The sequence below is a fragment of the Gorilla gorilla genome, chromosome 22, assembly GCF_029281585.2.
Source record: "Gorilla gorilla gorilla isolate KB3781 chromosome 22, NHGRI_mGorGor1-v2.1_pri, whole genome shotgun sequence".
Lineage (NCBI taxonomy): Eukaryota > Metazoa > Chordata > Mammalia > Primates > Hominidae > Gorilla > Gorilla gorilla.
Genome location: NC_073246.2, coordinates 22,318,977 through 22,338,615, shown reverse-complemented (window position 1 = coordinate 22,338,615; position 19,639 = coordinate 22,318,977). Strand labels below are relative to the sequence as shown.

The 19,639-nt window shown below is 35.4% G+C and overlaps 1 non-coding gene across 1 annotated transcript; it reads left to right on the top strand.

The window, feature by feature from the left end:
- Positions 1 to 251: 251 nt before the first annotated feature.
- LOC115931881 (U6 spliceosomal RNA) lies at positions 252 to 356 on the top strand. Its single transcript, XR_004068307.1, has one exon. It is a non-coding gene; the product is annotated as a U6 spliceosomal RNA (small nuclear RNA).
- Positions 357 to 19,639: the final 19,283 nt, after the last annotated feature.

Sequence of the window (19,639 nt, the reverse complement as noted above, 5' to 3'; positions counted from 1 at the left end):
CTGAATCCATTTACACAACTAAAATCCACACGAAAGTCAACATTCTCTTTCACAATATTGTTTTATCATGCAAACCTCCAATGGTAAAAAATGTCAACTTCATGACATAATTCATTTTTTCCCTATCCAGATGGCTTTTGGGGGGTAATGCAAAGTTTTATTTTTATTTTAAAGAGGTGATTAACTGGCCGTCCTCTCAATGTAGCCCCTGAATCTCAACTATCCTTGTAATAATAATAAAAAGAGATTCTGTGTTCAAGTAGATAGCATATCTACTAAAACTGGAATAATACAGAAAAGGCTAGCATATACCTGCAAAAAATGGCATGCAAATTTGTGAAGCATTTCATATTTTTATTTTCTAATAAAAATTATGTATATTTTTTAGAAAAGATTGGGCAGGATGATGTCTGATTTGGCTTATATAAGTGAGCTATAGATGAGATAAAAATAATGTAATTCTATGTAAGTGAGAACTCATAAAAATGAAGTAATGAAATTTTAAGAAAATTTTCCCTGGTATGTAGTCAAATGTTATTTTTAAAATGATGTATTTTTACCTTTCCTTCACTGTAGAACCCAGTTTGTAAAAAGCACCTTACAAAAAGCACCTTTATAAATTCAGAAGACTTCAGATTGCCAATTTTCCATTGCCTAAGTCTATGATATAATTGTTTAATTATTAGTTTCATTTTGTCTGGATAGACTTGATGCTGGTATTGACATTTGAAGTGATTTTAGCATTATTAACACTTGTTTTAAGAAGTGTCCAATGAAAAGAAATGAAAAATCAAACAAAAAAAAGTCTTTCTTTTATAGAAGTAGGCAGAACTTTGCAGAAATGTCTAAGGGGAAATTAGGCAAGCAATGAGGAGTGAGTACATCGCATGACAGGCACCACGACAGGAAATGTACCTGGGGTAGTCAGCTGATTCTTGGGATGACCTAATGAACAGGGTATATTCTGCATCTTAGCGCTTCCTCAGGTATGGGGATAAGCCAAAGTTCAAATGTCTGTGGGGAACAGAGAAATCTGGCTATATGGTCAAAACAAACTGTAAGAAATGGGCAAACGTGAACATTTGATGGGGAGCTACAACAAGATACGTGTGTGTGTGTGCGGGACGTATATTAATTGGTGGCCTAGTATTTCACCTTGTTTGTGATAATCTAATTCCATGGGTTGGTATATAGTTGTGGTATCATAGGAAAACACTTGACCCTTCTGTAATCCCAGCACTCTGGGATGCTGAAGTGGGCGGATCACAAGGTCAGGAGTTTGAGACCAGCCTGGCCAACATGGAGAAACCCCGTCTCTACCAAAGATACAAAAAATTAGCTGGGCGTGGTGGCACACGCCTGTAATCCCAGCTACTCGGGGGCCTGGGGCAGGAGAATCACTTGAACCCAGGAGGCGGAGGTTGCAGTGAGCCAATATCATGCCACTGCACTCCAGCCTGGGTGACAGGGCAAGACTCCATCTCAAAAAAAAGAAAGAAAAAAAACACGTAGTCTTTGTCCCTGCTACCTGGCACAGAATTTCTAAAACCCTTGGAATTTTCTGAGTGAAAAGGGTGATGGAGTCTTTTATGCCCTGATGAGGAAACTCTTGGTGGGCACATACCTTCAGGGCGGAAGCTGATTGCCAAAAAGACCAAGAATTGGTTAACTATAAGCCCTACTTTCCCCAACCTCCAGGAATGGGAAAGGATCTGTAGATTGAGCTATTCACCAATGGCTGAAGAAAACCTAAATGACAGGGTTTAGAGTTTCTGGGTTGGTGAATATATCGAAATAGTGGAAGTGTGCACCCAGAAAGAGCACGGAAGCTCTGCGTTTCCTTCCTCCCTCATCTTGCCCTGTGTTTCTCTTTCTTTTGGCTGTTCTGAGTTGTAGTATTTATAATAAATCGGTCAATGTAAATAAAGATTTTTTTTAATTCTGTGTTGCCATTTAGCAAATAATCACATGTGAGGATGGGGTCATGGGAACTCTCAATTTACAGTCATTTAGTCAGAAGCACAGGTAGTAACTGTAACTAGTGTCCGAAGTGGAGGCAGTCTTGACCCTTTAACTTGTATGATCTGACACTCTAGTGTCAGATAGTGTCAGAATGAAATTGAATTGAGTTGTTGAAACCTAGTTGGTGTTGGAGAATCAGAGAATTGGTGAATTAGTTGGTGCGAGGGGGACAAAAACTTTCAACAGTAAAAGATCAAAGACAGTCTCTATTAAAGTTAGAGTGTTTATCTTTTTTTCTTTTACAAGCAGCATCATCCGTGCTGCCTCATTACATGAATTCTATTGTTTATCAGAGGAATTGAAGGAAGGATTTTGTTTTTAATTTGCTAGAAGCTATTCTCATCCCTGAGAAAAATAACTTTAAGTACATGTTTTACTGTTGATGGGCTAGTAATTTTAAATTTGCTTATGAAGGACAGCATGTTATTTTTACCTTTCAAGAACTGGGAGACTATTAACATATCTTTAGACAACTAATCCTTAAGTAAACAATACATTTTTACTTCCTGCAATCTTTCTTCATAACTCAGTGAGTTTCTTCCATTAATCATTCTGATCTTCTCAGAACACCTTCCAAATCCCTGTGTATATCCAGTATTAAGGTGAATAAATGAGAGTGAAACGAATATAGTGTTTCCAGTGTCACAAGCTACAGGTAACAGATTAATTCTTATTCTTGACTCAAGAAGCCATCACCAGCCCACCAGTGATGATCAGAAGCTAATAGGTTTTCTTTTTCTTTTTCCTTTTTTTTTTTTTTTTTTTGAGACAGAGTCTTACTCTGTCGCCCAGGCTGGAGTGCAGCGGCATGATCTCATCTTGCTGCAACCTCTGCCTCCCGGGTTCAAGAAATTATCCTGCCTCAGCGTCCCAGGTAGCTGGGATTACAGTTGTGTGCCGCCATGCCTGGCTAATTTTTGTATTTTTAGTAGAGACAGGGTTTCACCATGTTGGTCAGGCTGGTCTCCAACTCCTGACCTCGTGATCAGCCCGCCTGAGCCTCCCAAAGTGCTGGGATTACAGGCATGAGCCACCACGTCCAGCCACAAGCTACTAGGTTTTCGACTCTGCACAGCTCAGCTCTTGGTAGGTTTGGGTGTGTAAAGTGCCCTCTAATGTAAGCTCAGCTCTATCTTCAGGAAAATCCAAGACCTCACCCTCTATGGCATAGGAAAGGAACCACTGTCTCAGAAGATAACTCTGAACGAAGACAGCCTTGTTGTCAGTACCACACAACCTATTACTCTAACTTTCTGTGTTTCTGCAACTAAATTCCACTTCCTAGTCTCTTTGGGTGTTGAATGGCTCTCTTTAATCTCAGGATTTAGGCTTTAACACTCCCTGTAATTTTATAGGTAGAGCTCAAGTCCTACTATTTATGCTTCTATTCTGAAATATCAAGGCTTTTTCACAAAACAAATCATCTTATTCTGTGTACCCACTTAGCACTAGGTACTGTAGTACCTGCTATAAGTACATAATTTTATTTGGTACTCATAGCAAAAATATGGTATAGATATTTTTCTACTTTTGCTGGAGAAGTAAACCAATTAAAACCTGTGATTAACAACTCTTAAATAGCAAACATTCAATAGGAACTCAGGTTAAATTGACTCTGTTCTTCCTACTGTAGTCCTCTGTTGCTCCCAGTCTATGCCCTATGTTCCAGTGTGTTGGTCTACATTGCACACCTAGTTTCTAACTCCGTTTACTTCATGTGGTCAGTTACTTGTAGCCAATAACACCCCCAAAAGCCTTGTTTTTGGCCTAACTGAAACCTTGTAAGAATAATTCTTCTATGTCTCTGGATTGTTAGATATTCCTACTTTTCCAGTGTGCAGAGCAGGGGTTTTAAAGGTGGGTTCCATGCATCCCTCTGGGTCCAATAGTTGGTTTTAAGGAATTCTATTATACCCATAACACTATGTAAAACAAAAACAAAAACAAAAACAAAGCAACGGACTGGGCGCAGTGGCTCACGCCTGTAATCCCAGCACTTTGGGAGGCCAAGGTGGGTGGATCACCTGAGGTAATCAGTTTGAGACCAGCCTGACCAACATGGTTAAACCCCGTCTCTACTAAAAATACAAAATTAGCTGGGCATGGTGGCGCCTGCCTGTAATCCCAGCTACTTGGGAGGCTGAGGCGGGAGAATTGCTTGAACCTGGGAGACGGAGGTTGTGGTGAGCCGAGATTGCACCATTGCACTCCAGCCTGGGCAACGAGCAAAACTCAGTCTCAAAAAAAAAGTGTCCATCTGTGTGTGTCTCTCTGTGTATGTATTTGAGCGTGTGTTTGTAAACACATGCTTTTTCTTAGTGCAGTTTACTGATTTGACTGACCAGTTATCTTCTTTACAGGTATTTAAGGGAAGGGTCACATCATTCAATGGCGTCTCTCATACTCAGAGTGCTTTGACTCTAAAGGTCACTCATGAGCAGCTTCATTCTCTCTTCACGTGTGGGAGAAGAATCCACAGCTGTATTTGGTGGTTCCACACATACAGCAGGGCAGAGGAAAGGAGAGATTTTGTTTATGTCTTATCTACTCTTTCATTACTGTTTTTCATTCTGCTTCTATCATCTAGGTCATCATCTAAAAGGATTTCTCCTTTGTGACATATTTATTTTTAGTATTATTTTCATTATGTGTGAGTACAAGTTCATTTTTATATGAATATCAAAAGCAATTTTAATTATTTCAGTTTCTTAGATGAGAGTTTAATGAGATATCTCATTTTGATAAATGTTGCATAATTTTTTCTTGGGTTATTCACTTCAAATTACTTTTATCTTCTTTATATTTATTTATATTTATTTTAGACAAGGTCTTGCTCGATAACCTAGGTTGGAGTGCACTGGCCTGAGCACAGCTTTCCACAGCCTCAACCTCCCGGGCTCAAGAGATCCTTCCATCTCAGCCTCCCGAGTAGCTAGGTCTACAGTTACATACCAACACGCCCAGCTAATTTATTTTATCTTTTATGTATTTATGAAGATGGGATCTCACTATGTTGCCCAGGCTGATCTCAAACTCCTGGCCTCAAGCAACCCTCCTGTGTCAGCTTCCCAGAATGTTAAGATTACAGGCATAAGCCTCTGCATCTGGCCAAAATGACTTCCTGTACTCATAATTTTTAAACATTCTTACTGAGAGATACTTCACATATAAAATTCACCCATGTGTAGTGTACAGTTCAGTGATTTGTAGTATGTTCACTGAGTTGTATAATGATTGTCACATTTTAAATTTAGAAAATTTTCATCAGCCAGCAAATAAATCACATACCCATTAGTAATCACTTCCTCCCCTCCCCTCTATCCCTAGGCAACAGCAAATCTAGTTTCCATCTTTATTGATTTGGCTATTCTGGACATTATGTACAAAGGAAATTATATAATATGTGGTCTTTTTGTGATTAACTTCTCTTTCTCTTACAATATTTTCAAGTTTTATCCATCTTATAGCACATATCAGTAATTCATTCCTTTTTATTCTAAAATTACATATATTGTATATATTATATGAATATTACAGATACACAAAAACAAGGATGGGTAAATTTCACACAGGGCAAAATGCTTTAAATTTTTGGCAGGCTAGAAGTTTCAACTTAGGATGATAGCAAAAGTCTATCTGTTCCACAAGTCAAAATTTCTTCCCACAGTTGAAAAGAAAACAAAAAAAGTATACTTTTGATATAAACAATTGTTTTTGATCAGTGCTTCTGGTTCAGGAATAATAGTACAAGTCAACTATATGGATTAACATGTACATTCCACAACTTCATTTGAAAATATTTATGTTGGCAAATAACTTATAAACATTATTTCTAAAAGCAGTGCATATCATTCACTGAAAATCTAATTTTCTTAAATATTTTTAATGAAAAAAGTAAACAATCTCTAACCAATTTCCAATGTGCTTTTGGAGCCCATCTTAACATAAAATTGTATGATGCTTTTTTCTAAAATCTCAGTGGGAATCCTTTGCCAAGTGTTGCAATGATTAGATCTTAGTTTTGTGGCACATTGAAATACTTTAAATCATGACAGAGGAGGAGAAGAAAGGGCTCTTAGTTAAACAGATAACTTGTGTACAGCAAGGTGTTCTTTTGTTTATGGGCTTCTGAGAGACTTCTTTGTACATTATACAAGTTCACATTGTGAAGAACAAAGACTGGTTTTCAAAGGCTTGCCTCTTTTGTGATGGAAGAAAAAGCATTTTTCCTCTCTAGGTGAATATTTCCAAGAAAGATTAATAGGTAGAGAAAAGATCATCTTCAGAAAAGATCAGAGCTTGAGCTGTGCCATTTGAGCTTTACGGTTTTCTATATCCCCTCAGTGAGCATGGGACATGAGAGGAAAATGTTTTTGTTTTTGCAAACTTTCAATTGCCTCAAATTAAGTAACAAATACAGCCATGTCTGACAGAGTAAAGTCTGCAATTTAGTGGGCATAGACATTGTATGAATTCTACTGTGTGCAAATTTCCTTAACAGCTTTCATTTGCTATTAAGAACACATTTTCCCCTTCTACTATCTTTCTCTTTTATTCTTCATTAAGTCATTTTGTATAGCCCTTTACACACCTGTTCTCACGCTTCTGAAGGACTTTGCTGCCGTTATGCCCTTGTCTCAGCATGCCTTCTCCAGCCTCTACAATCCAACCCAACCTTCCTTTTGATCACCCGCTTTGTTTCTTTTGCCTTCGAAAATTTTAAATGTTCTATCCTAAATCATTATGTATTTCCACATCATCTATTAAAAATCAAGCTTCTCCTGGCAAATTTCTGTAACAATAATGTTCTATTTCCTGCTGTTTTAAAATAATTACCAGCATGAATTATCTCATGCCTGATATTTGTCCCTGTATAATGTATGCCTGTCAAGATTGAACGTTTAGAAATACATTTTCTCTGTAGAGTTTAACCTACTGTAAAGTAGGTTGCTTGGCATTGCCATTGCATTTTACTGTATAAATAACATTCATAAATAATCAAGAAGAGTGCTTTTGTAGATCAAGGACAATTTACAGGGCTTGGAAGGAACTTAGCTGAGCAAATAATGTTGTGAATATATTATAAAATCAGCTTATACTCCATTTTTTTGAAAATGAAATTCCAGGAAATTGGTTAAATGTCATATGTGGTCCTAAAAACTTTCCGATCGTAGAGCTAAACAAAATTCTACTTCTTGTTTATGTAAAAATATTTAAAATGACATATAAGTTTTTATTAGGAAGTAGACAGCACCTTCACTGCCAAATGAAAATAGACAAAAAAAAAAAACCCTAACTAAAAACAAAACACAACAAAATCAAATAAAAAAAAATAATGTGGCTAGAATATACTAAGAGCAAGGCACAAGATTGTTAGAGAAAGGGACCAAGAATGAGGCAAAAAGTGATAGATTCCTTTATCTCATCTTTCTTAAGTGGATAAAATAATTTTCACAGGAAGCCGTTTTTGTTTCCTATTTTGCTGTTAATGAGAAATTGCCTCAGAAAAACAAGGTATTTAAACCATCAAAAAAATAAAATTGAAAACAAAGCAAGATAATAAGTGAAATATATAAAAGGCTAGGTTGAAGGACTCAGGAGAAGATTCATAAAATAAGAAACAGAAGCTAAGTAAAAAAGGACTAACTTTCAAGTTCCAAAATTTATGTGACTAGTCAGCTCACAAATTTACTCATATGGCACTCAGATTTACAGAGTAAATATTTTATTTAATTCTCTAAACTTTCTTTTTGATGAGCTTTCTCCTCATGATAAACCTGGGTATAGAAGAAATAAAAATAATTTTAGCAAAAATTAATTTAAAACTTAGTTTGATCCAATAATTTATAGAGAATCTGGAAGTTAAAGTTAATGTCTTTGGGATCATAATTCATGCTTAAGCTGTCTCCATCTTCCCTTGCTCCTCTCACAGTTGTCATTAGAGATATGAGAAATGAACTTTTATGACTTTGAGTCATTACAGGAAAGGCACGTCTCTCGCCTAATCTCCAGGTCTAGTCCTTGAGTACGTACTGTTAAATGCAAACCATTTTGGATGTCAGTAAAAAGAAACCTTATTCAAAATGATTGTTTCAATAAAGGATGGAGGACTATGGTAATAGAGCAGAAGGATTTCTGCAATAGGAACAGGGGATTATTGCAATATGAAGACCCTTCAGTAGGAGATAATCTACAACTGTATCGCATGACGTTGAAAAGGGGCTTCCTTTTTCAGGGAGTGGTAAATAAGGCTAGAAATAACCTGGTGTCAAAGAGTTGGATACATGGTAGTACGAAAGGGCAGTTGATTAGGAGATATTTTTTCCTGAGGTAGGTCAGCCAATTCTGGGGCAAGGGTGGGGATTGGCCATTAAGGAACAGTTGTTTAGCATTACAATGTTTAAAATGGAATAAAGTTTCAGGAGACTAGGGTAGGAGAGAAACCTGACTATTGTTTGGTCGTTAGAAGGCATTTTGTCTAGATTGGTTAGTGGTGAAAAACTGTTCAAGTAATCATTTATAATACAAAAAATGGGAGTTGCAGAGGCCTGTCTGGACTTGTCTTAGGTAAAACAGGGGCCGTTCATGAGTCTTATCAAAGTCATGTGGCAAACGCTGGTTCTTTGCAGTCAACCATGTCAGAGAACCCCAAATGCTTGGGAGATTCTTGACTGTTCCTGTGTTTTGGGAGAACAGGGCTGGGGCCGTGCTTAACGTCGTCAGAAACCGGGCCATGCTTGACGTTGTCAGAAACCATTGAGACTCTGCTGGCAAGCTCTTCAAATGCCCATGCTTGGTCAGCCTGCCATCTCCACTTTCTCAGCTCAGTCAGAGCAAAGACACTGACTTTAGGTGGTTCAGGTTCCTGTCACCTCCTGTTCATGCTAAAGACGCTTGTGAGTTTATGCCATACACTCAATTTGGCTCTTGGTCCAGGTTGTCCTGTCCCTAGCAACAGTGCCTCAGCCACAGGGAATTACAAGTCAAGTCTGACAATTCTCAACTTTGCATACACACCATGAAAGAAATGAAGAGTTCAAACCAGGAAAGCTGGCTACCTGACCATCCTTATTTACTCTCCTAATTCTTCAGGAACATATATTGGTGCTATATCACCCTGAATGATGACGTTGTTGCTACGGGTAAATTCTGAGTTTTGGAGTAGTGAACAACCTCTTTTTTCTCAACAGAACCTTTCTTGTGTACAATGTAATTATAATGCAATGGCTATCTTAGGCTAACCAGAGAGACAATAAATATTAGGGTAGGTAGAGGCGGGGGAAACACATATTTAAAAATATAAGTATTACCCAGTTACTCTTACAAAGTATATATTCAGGAACACATCGATTTAAAACAAATTTACTATATATATGTGTTCTCAGGTAGAGAAACATAAACAATTAAACATCAATGGAGAAAATTAATCAGATTAAAGAAAGCTAGTAATTATGTATTTTACAGTAATAGTCAAAGAAAGTAATCTCTTCAAGAAACAGTTTCTTGGTAGCCAAGGTACAGAACTTGGCAGTGACAGGGGAATTAAACCAACCAGACACCTGCTAATTAGGAAAGATTGTCTTTGCAAAAGGCAGAGGAATAGACATGGGTGGCTAAGCCTCTTTATTTGATTCTTGTGCACCCAAGAGAACTGCATGATGTGATCTGCACAAAATTTACCAGGAACTAATAGAGCTGAGAAAATGAAAAGCAGAATATGGATGGATGTTAGACAACAGAAATCTATGTTCCCAAAAAGTAATTTTAAAGAGGTTTAAGAAACAAGTTTCCTTTTTTTAAGTCTTATAGTACAGAGAAATTCAAGGGGCAGTGAAGAGTAAGACATATGCCTTTAAAAAATTATAGAGTTTATTTTGTTTGTGAAATAAGCAAAAAGACTGGGAAAACCTAATTAACTGTAACAATAATTTGAGGGAGCTGAAAATCAAGCAATGATTCCTAAATATATATTTCTTTTGCAGCAATGGATGACAGCCCAACAGAAATTTCTTTAAAGACAAGGAAATTTGCATTGCTCTAATGATTAGTAATGTTCAGCTTTTTTTCCTATGTTTGTTTGCCATATAAATGTCTTCTTTTGAGAAGAGTCTGTCCTTTGCCCACTTTTCAATGGGGTTATTTGTTTAATTCTTGTAAATTTGTTTAAGTTCCTTGTAGATTATGGATATTAGACCTTTGCCACATGGATAGATTGCGAAAATATTCTCCCATTCTGTAGGTTGTCTGCTCACTTTGGTGGTAGGTTTGTGTGTGTGTGTGTGTGTGTGTGTTTCTGTTCAGCAGCTTTTTAATTTAATTAGATTCCATTTGTCAATTTTGGCTTTGGTTGCAATTGCTTTTGACGTTTTTGTCATGAAATGTTTGCCCATGCCTATGGGTGTTGCCTAGATTTTCTTCTAGGGTTTTTATATTTTAGGATTTTACATTTAAGTCTTTAATTCATCTTGAGTTAGTTTTGTATAACGTGTTGGAAAGGGGTCCAGTTACAATTTTCTGCATATGACTAGTGAGTTTTCTCAGCACCACTTAGTAAATAGGGAATCCTTTCCCATTACTTCTTTTTGTCAGTTTTGACAAATACCAGATGTTTGTAGATGTGCAGTCTTATTTCTGAGATCTCTATTCCGTTCCTTTGTTCTATGTGTCTGTTTTTGTGCCAGTACCATGTTGTTTTGGTTATTGTAGCCTTGTAGTATAGTTTGAAGTCAGGTAATGAGATACCATCTCACACCAGTCACAATAATGATTATTAAAATGAAAGAACAGATCAAGAAATAACAGATGCTCGTGAGGCTGTGGAGAAATATGAACACTTTTACACTGTTGGTGGGAATGCAAATTAGTTCAACCATTGTGGAAGACAGTGTGATGATTCCTCAAAGATCTAGAACCAGAAATACCATTTGACCCAGCAATCCCATTACTGGGTATATACCCAAAGGAATATAAATCATTCTATTACAGAAATACATGCACTTGTATATTCATTGCAGCACTATTCACAATAGCAAAGACATGGAGTCAACCCAAATGCCCATCAATCATAGACTGGATAAAGGAAATGTGGTACATATATACCATGGAATACTATGTGACCATAACAAAAGAATGAGATCATGTCCTTTGCAGGGACATGGATGGAGCTGGAAACCATTATCCTCAGCAAACTAAAACAAGAACAGAAAACCAAACACTACATGTTCTCACTTTATAAGAGGGAACTGAAAAATGAGACAACATGGACACAGGGAGAGGAACAACACACATTGGGGCCTGTTTCAGGGTTGGAGGGATGGAGAGCATCCAGATAAATAGTTAATGCACGTGGGGCTTAATACCTAGGTGATGGGTAGATAGGTGCAGTAAAACACCACATTTACCTATGTAACAAACCTGCATGTCCTGCACATGTATCCTGGAACATAAAATAAAATAAAATAACATTTTTTAAAAAGATAAAGAAATTTAGAGTAGATCACTTTACAAACCCTTTATTTTTCATTTATTATATGCTAGGCAGTAGCATTTTATTTTTCCTTTACAATGGGCTAGAGAGTACACAAAAATTACAAGAAGAAACAATAGGTTAGGTAGTACTTCTTTCTAAAATGAATATTGACTTTCTGCTAAAATCTTTTAACTCTGCCCAAGATATTTGGACCAAAGTCTGAACTCTTTGGAGTTTCAGATGATTTTCAAGTATTACTCACTAACCTTTCAACCATTATATGTTGACACTCCCTGCTTTTCACCATGTATCTCAGCCATTCTGATTTCCTTTATTTTTCATTTATTTTACTATTATTTTTTAAGATGGAGTCTCACTCTGTCTCCCACGCTGGAGTGCAGTGGTGCAATCTTGACTCACTGCAACCTCCACCTCCCTGCCTCAGCCTCCCGAGTAGCTGGGATTATAGGCACATGACACCACGTCTGGCTAATTTTTTTGTGTTTTTAGTAGAGACAGGGTTTTACCATGTTGGCCAGACTGGTCTCAAACTCCTGACCTCAGGCAATCTGCCTTCCTCAGCCTACCAAAGTGCTGGGATTACAGGAGTGAGCCACCACACCCGGCCTCCTTTAACTATTTTATAGATAATGTGTGCCACTGTGGCCAGTTCTTTGTACATTCTGTTCTGTAAGATTGTAATGCTCTTCCCTCCATCTTTCTATTCGTTTGTCAAATCACATCTCATAAAGTTCTTTGTTGTTGTTTTAACTTGATCAATGTAAATATTTTTTCCCTGGGATCTCATTGAAGAATTCCATCTAATCATCTTCTATTAGTATACCTATCACACAAGGCTATAAAAGTCACCTGTTAGTTTAGTTTCCTTAGTAGCATGAGAGCTCAGTCAGATCAGGATCTTGATCTTGTATACCTCTTCACACCAGTATCTACTCCACTGCCTAAAATAAAATAAACTTTGCATTTGTTTTATAAATGATTGCTGAATGCAATTATGTGCACTAAGTGTATATTATGTACGATTCCAGGTAAACTTATTGGCTCCATTCTTTACAAACTAGTGTAGGGAAAGGGGAGAGTTTATCTAGCGTCCTTCTTGAGTTATTCTTACAGTAGTTACTTCAGTTTCAGCTGATCCTCTTGTTCCTGTCTGACCTTTCATGCACCACCTCTCACTGCCGTCATTGTCATTCAGCTCAACTTCGCAGGATAGAATGCTATTCTTTCCCCACGGGTGATTAAAAAACATAAGGTAAGTCACATTTTCTTACAGCGTTTTCCTTATGTCTAACTATTATTAAGAAGATATATCAAGCTTTATCAACTTTCTGATTAAATTAAAATTAATTATTCTGAAGGAGGAAAAATTGTTAAATAACGTGAAATAAGATTTATTTTCACATAGTACAAAAGAAAATGCTAAAAAAAATCAGACCTTCGTGAGGTGTGGGTTTTTCTCAAGGCCATTTCTAGTTCCTATCCTCACTCCCCCTTTTAGATTCATGCTTTTCTAAACAGCATTTCTTAATTTAAAATCAAGTGGGTGTGTATTCAACTTTGGAAAATCCAATTCCCATCCAGAAAGAATAATCTCAGCCTGGGCTACAAACTCCTCTCTCTAGCAATTCATCCAGACCTTGCACCCTCAATCCAGCCATTAACCAACTCAGGGACATGCACTCTTCGCTAATTAAAGCTTGGTCAAAAGTTTCAAATTTACTAATCATAAATGACCAAAATAGATGTCAGTTCCTATCAGCCCTTGCTAATACTGTTTAATCACTTAGATAAGTAATCACACATCTTAACAAGTCACCATTCTGTCCTCATCTTGTATTTCTCTCCTGCTCACTCATGATTCTGGTCTCAGATTGGCCAACTTTATGCCCAGTAAAACTGTGGAATTCCTTCCAGGCCATAAGGCTTTTGCATTGCCTATTTTCTCTGCCTGGAACGATCCTTCTTCTGACCTTTACGTGTGAAAGGTAAATCAGATAGCATCTCAAATGTTAACCTTTTTTAAGGTCTTTTCTGACTCTCTAACCTGAAGAATGCCATACTAATTTTGTATTATTTTCTGATAGCCTTTGTCACTAATCCAAATGGTTTTGTCTAAATATTTGCTTACTTATCTTGTATTCTCCCCATAGCTAGACCATCAGACCCAAAGAGTAGGGAGCTTGTTTCTTGTACAATATTATATCTCTACATTGGGGTATTATTTCCTCAAGGATGTTAGAGTCTCTAAATGAATGAGAGAAAAAATGAGCAATAGAGAAAATGTTCCACCTACAGACATTCTCATTCTTTTCTTGGAAGACAGGGAGTAAAAGATAATTTCATTATTCCAGTAACAACTATAATAGTTTTAAATAATAGCAGTAATTGTCACATTTGCTATTACAGCAAGGCAAACATTGCTGATTGACAAGTGGAATTGAGATATTGGCAAGAGGTTTAGGGACTATGCAAAAATGCTTATTCAGAAAGTTAAATAAGAATATCCCAGGACCAAGTAGTTTAACTGAAACTGATGAAAACATGTGAACAAAAAAATGCCCTTGAAGAGGCTGCTAAGAGTTTTTCAGATTCCAAATCTGTTAAGAATAGCAAGTCACTAGTTGACAAAACAACTTAAAATACAGTGAAATGAACTCAAAAAGTGCTAGAACATTCTTCCATCACAACCTGATATAAGATATCAGTATAAGCAGCAGTTAATCAGAATGTATGGACAGGGCGTTTGAGCTGTCTGCAAAGGTTCTATAATATGACTGTATTTAAAATGTTGAAGTCCTATATCATTGAGCAAATCAAAAACTCACAGCCACACCTGCAGAGTGCAGAAAAGAAATTTTCAGCTGATTACTTAATCTCAAAATAACATCACTACTTGCTTGCCCACCTTTACTCACAGATTCATAGCACACGGTGTTACATCTTCGTTTCCGGCATGCCACCCACAAGTTGCTAAGCTCACCAGAGAAATAAATTAAAGAAGTCATACTGTGAGAAGCATCTCTTGCCATTTTTATGGAATTCTCCTGAGCAGAACAGTTTCACGAATCTTTTTATAGAAAAGCTGTCTGTATTGCACAGGTTTTGCTTCTATGTAAAGACACTTTCTCTCTCATTTATTTTCTGCTTTGACAGACCATCTAGTGGCTTAATCACTATTTTTGTTTTGTATTTAGTAACAAACTCCTGAATTTTTATGTGGTATTCAATGTATCCTTCCAAGTTTTTTTCTTTTTTTATTCAAACTTCTTTTACACTACAGGTGACTATTGAAAAAAAAATAGGAAAAAAAAAAAAAAAGACCTTGAGGTGATTTCCAGGAAATCCCTGAAAAAGGTTACCTCCTGATTCAGCTCCTAGGAAATTCCCCTTGCCCCTTCATCCACGTTTCTCCCTGTTTCATTCACAACCGCTTGACCTTCAGGATGGAAGTCAGCAGCTGCATTATCCTCTGTTTAACCTTCTGGATTGAAGGCACAGACTAAGACTGATTAAACAGACAAAAACAAGGAGCCCATGACACGATAGAGTGACTATGCTAACCTGAAAATCTACTTCTATGCTTCATTGAAGTGAGAGAGAACAAACTCTTTTGTTTTTGTGTTTTTTTTTTTTTTAACCTAGCCAAAAGAAGATTCTTACTGATATATTGGCTTATTTCCATGGATAACATGAGATTGTCCTACAATGAGACACAAAATAAACCATTAAATCATAAAAATAAGAATAAATAATAGTTAAATAATAAAAATGAAATCATAGTGATGGTCACAGATATTTATGCAAGATACCATGGATGTTTTTTAAAAAGGCAATCAAAATTGAAACGTATTTTGCTTTTGAGATTTGTAAAAATTAAGGAATCATAAAAGATTGTATTATTTAATTTAAAAATTTTTGTGGTTAAAAAAAGCATACTATGAAAAATGATACAAATAGTACTGATAATGTTAATGAGAAAATCTATTTTCTTGACTGCTAAAATACTGTGCTCATTATTTTATATTTTATTTAATTTCACAGTAAGCCCATGTGGTAGACTGATTTTTTATTTCTACTTTACGGTTGATAAATGGAGGATCAGAAAGATTAAAGAGTCATAGAAGAGGAAAAATAATTTTCCAAACATGAAATAAAAGCACTCATTTTAGTGTAAGGTTATTATTATTAATATTATGTTTTGCTTATTTGTTTGTTTCTTAGTTTCCACCTGAATAAGCAGAAAATTTAGTTCCTACTTCTCTATATATTTTATAAAAATGAAAATATTTAATATAAATGAGAGGCATATAGTTAGCTATGCTATTTTAGTAATTATTGTCTTTATTATAATTATAATTTGTATTATCAGAGCTTATTTTATCAGAGTTTATAGTCTTGTTTTTTAATAGTCCCTCAACAAATGCCTCAAAATTTGAGCAGAGAAGCAGAATTTTATCATCATAAAATTATTAATTATAAATATTTATAAATCTCAGTTTATTTTTTACTCAACACATATTAATTTTTTGCTATACTTAAGTGTTCTTCCGAATATCTATAGGTGCATATATATACATGCATATGTACATATACATATGCACATATACATATGTATATGTACATATATGCACCTATATAGATATACATTTTATACTATGTAAAGAATTGAGTGCTTAGTATTAAAGATATTTAATGTGCTAGTGCTTAGTATTAAAGATAATTTTGCTATACTTAAGTGTTCTTCTGAGTATATATAGGTGCATATACATACATATACATATACATATATGCACCTATATAGATATAAATTGTATACTATGCAAAGAATTGAGTACTTAGTACTAAAGATATTTTAGAAAGATATGTAAATTATTAATGAAATTATTGATATCTTAAGCAGAATAGTCACAAATAGATAAGTTTATTATCTTTCTTCTGCTGTTGAGACAGTGAAAATACATGTCACTGTAATCATAAAAAGACTGAATAAACCTGTAATGCTGACAAGGGGGCCATTTTGTATTTACAAATCCTAAGTATGTTTCTTATCCTCTTAGATGCCTGAGTTTTTGAAGAAACACTCTAGCTGGTCTCATGTGACTGTGGTACTGGTCCTTTCCAGTGTTTTGATCTCTACCTTTTTTAATACATCATTTATCAAAATACGATGCCAAAAGACATGCTTTTGAACAGAAAAGTGTTCTCCTAAAGTTCATGAACTGATCATAAGCATAGTAGTTCATAAAATTGAATGAACACTTTTTGGAAATGATTCTTGATTGCATCTGTGTTTATGAACAAAGACAACCTATAAAATTGAATATATTGTATTCTTTACCTAGGTGATGAATTGAAGCTGACATTTTTGCATGTGTGTGCTTTGATGATCACTATGCCAAGATTTTTGCACTCAGCCTTAAGAATATATTAGGTTAATCTATTTAGCCACTGGAAAAGTTGGTAACAACCCTGCAGTGTCAGTTAAGGTTATCCTGACATATTCCATACTTGTGCGTACTTGTAGTTAAGTTAAAATTATGTTTTACCTATAACTGTTGAAAAATATTCTGGTGATTATTTTCTTTTTTATTAAAAGAAAAGAAGGCCTAGGAAAGGTGACAAAAAATAAAGAGAAAATTTTCATTGTTTTGTAAGATCTTGCATGTTGTTATTTTTAATCTAAAGCAATATTTAATATCAGTAGCAAGAGTGAAACTTACTGACAGTCTAAAAATAAAATAAACCATGTTCCAATTTACATGTCTTTTTATAAAAAATAATTTTTCAAATAAAAATTTCAAAAGATATGGTATTGCTTTTGTGAGGAATTCTTGAGAACACAAAACCAAAGATACAAAGTTATTTACTATCTCCAACAATATCTTACTGCCAATTTAGTTTTTGATCAGGTAAAGGTTTTAGGCTTTTTTTTGACAGGCAGATATGAGAAGCAAAATGTGGAGGAAGGGGATAGTGAGTGTTGAGAGAGAAGATACATTTTTACTAGTTTCTATGAATTTTTAAATGCTCCACTAAATACTAACTGTACTACCGTCCTTTCTGTGTTACTCAAACATACATAGACGAAATCTTCTTGCTTTCAGTTACTTTTGGCATTTGAATTGGTGTTCATTCAAATGAGATCTAACTGAAACCAGATTATATACAAATACAAAATATCTTTCAGTTTACTTTTATATTTATTCAACAAATATTCATTTATAATTTATCAGTCTTGGTATTACCATTCTCGGTATTATTTATTGTGCTGTTCTCTAAAACACAATGACTTCAAACAATAACTCTGTTATTTATTAAATCAAATAAACCCAGAGTAGACTGGACAAATGGGAGCTGGGATGGACAGAGCTATTTTGGCTGGTTTTATGGGTCAGTTGTCGGCTGTCAGATCAACTGGGGGCTGATTGTCAGTTAGTTGGGAAGACTCATTGCTGTTCCACACAGCTGCTTTGCCTGCAGGAGGGAGCCTCACTAGTTTACTGGCTGGTTTCAAGATTCCGGTGGTATGAGAGTAAGGACGTAATGCTCTAGAAGGCCCGTCTTCAAATTGACATGCTGTCACCTTTATCGCACTCTATTGAACAATCAGTGCAGGTCCATACACCATCCATGAAACATGAGGAAACACTCCACTTATTTATGGGAGGAGCTTCAAAGTGACATTTCAAAGCACATTATTATAGGTAGCTGAAAATGGGACACAATTTTTTTCCAATGAAATGAGGCCTGTTTGTAAAGTCTTAAAGCAAGTATTAAAATATTAAAATACCTTTATTAACTTGTGCTTTATTAACTTTATTATTTATTAACTTGCCCTTTAACAAAAGACCTCTGGTATTTTCTCTTGAGACAGAATGTTTCTTACTGACTACTTTAAACATAATTTGATGAAAAGAAAGTCTTAACTAATTAATTCATAATATCTAAATATTTAGAGAAATCTAAACGTTTATTGTGTTTCAGGTAATGTGCTAAGAGTGTCAGACAAATGATGGAGAGAAAACACACATAGTCACACATAATAGTGTTGCCTTCACTTGGCATGCAGAATTGTTGTAGATACTGTAAATCAAATAACCATAAAACAGAATATACAACTGTAAATGTGATAAGGTCAATGAAGGAAAAGGCTAGTGTTCTAGGAGAATATGATGAAAGACGTTTAATATACTCAGTGTGGTATGAAGAGAAGCGCCCCAAGGGTGTGGCAGTTAATTTCAGAGGTTAGGAAAGAGTTGTGGACTGGAGTTAAAACCTTTGTAATTCAGCAGCAAAAAAATTAAAAACAAAAGTTGTGTATATTTCAAGAGATTGCTCTAGAATGAGAGGAAAATAAAATTGAAGACAAAGACATTAAGACCCACTATGGAAGAAACAGGAATTTTCAAGTTTGTACAAAAATTTCCTCATAGGTGGGTTAAAAACAAAGACGTGCAAATATGTTATATTCTCTATTTATTCTTAATTTTCCAAACACAATTACAAAACTGGTAATTCTGAAATAGTTGATAGGTATTCCTTGACAATTCAGTGCGACAGTGGTCTTGAACTTTAGAGAATAAGAAAATATGAAGGGAAGCAGTTTTGGGTGGTTCCAGATGTGTGTGTGTGTGTGTGTGTGTGTGTGTGTGTATGTGTGTGTGTGTGTGTATATACACATGCTGTGTGTGCAGGTGTTCCAACAAGTTGACTGCCACTTTTTATTTATGGTTCTTTAGCTACCATTTCTGGCTATTCTCAGGATTAGGTTAGCTTTACAAATACCTACTTCACATTGTAAAATTTATAAGTTTTCCAATTATTAAGATTCATACTTTACTGTCATCGGCTGTCATCTGCAAATATTTGCTATATAGAGAGAGATGCTTCTTTTGAGTATTACTGGTCTATAATTTCCTTTCTCCATTGTGCTCAAATAATAAAATTTCTAACAAAGGAGTGTTCAGATGAAATACATGCTCTTATTATTAGAAAAATTCATGTAATACAAAAGTTACATATGTCAATGACACACTTTTTCATAATAGGACATTCATTTTGAAAAGAGCAACATTTTATGTGACTTTTAAAAGACTTTTAATAATCATTTTTTGTTAAAGATCAATA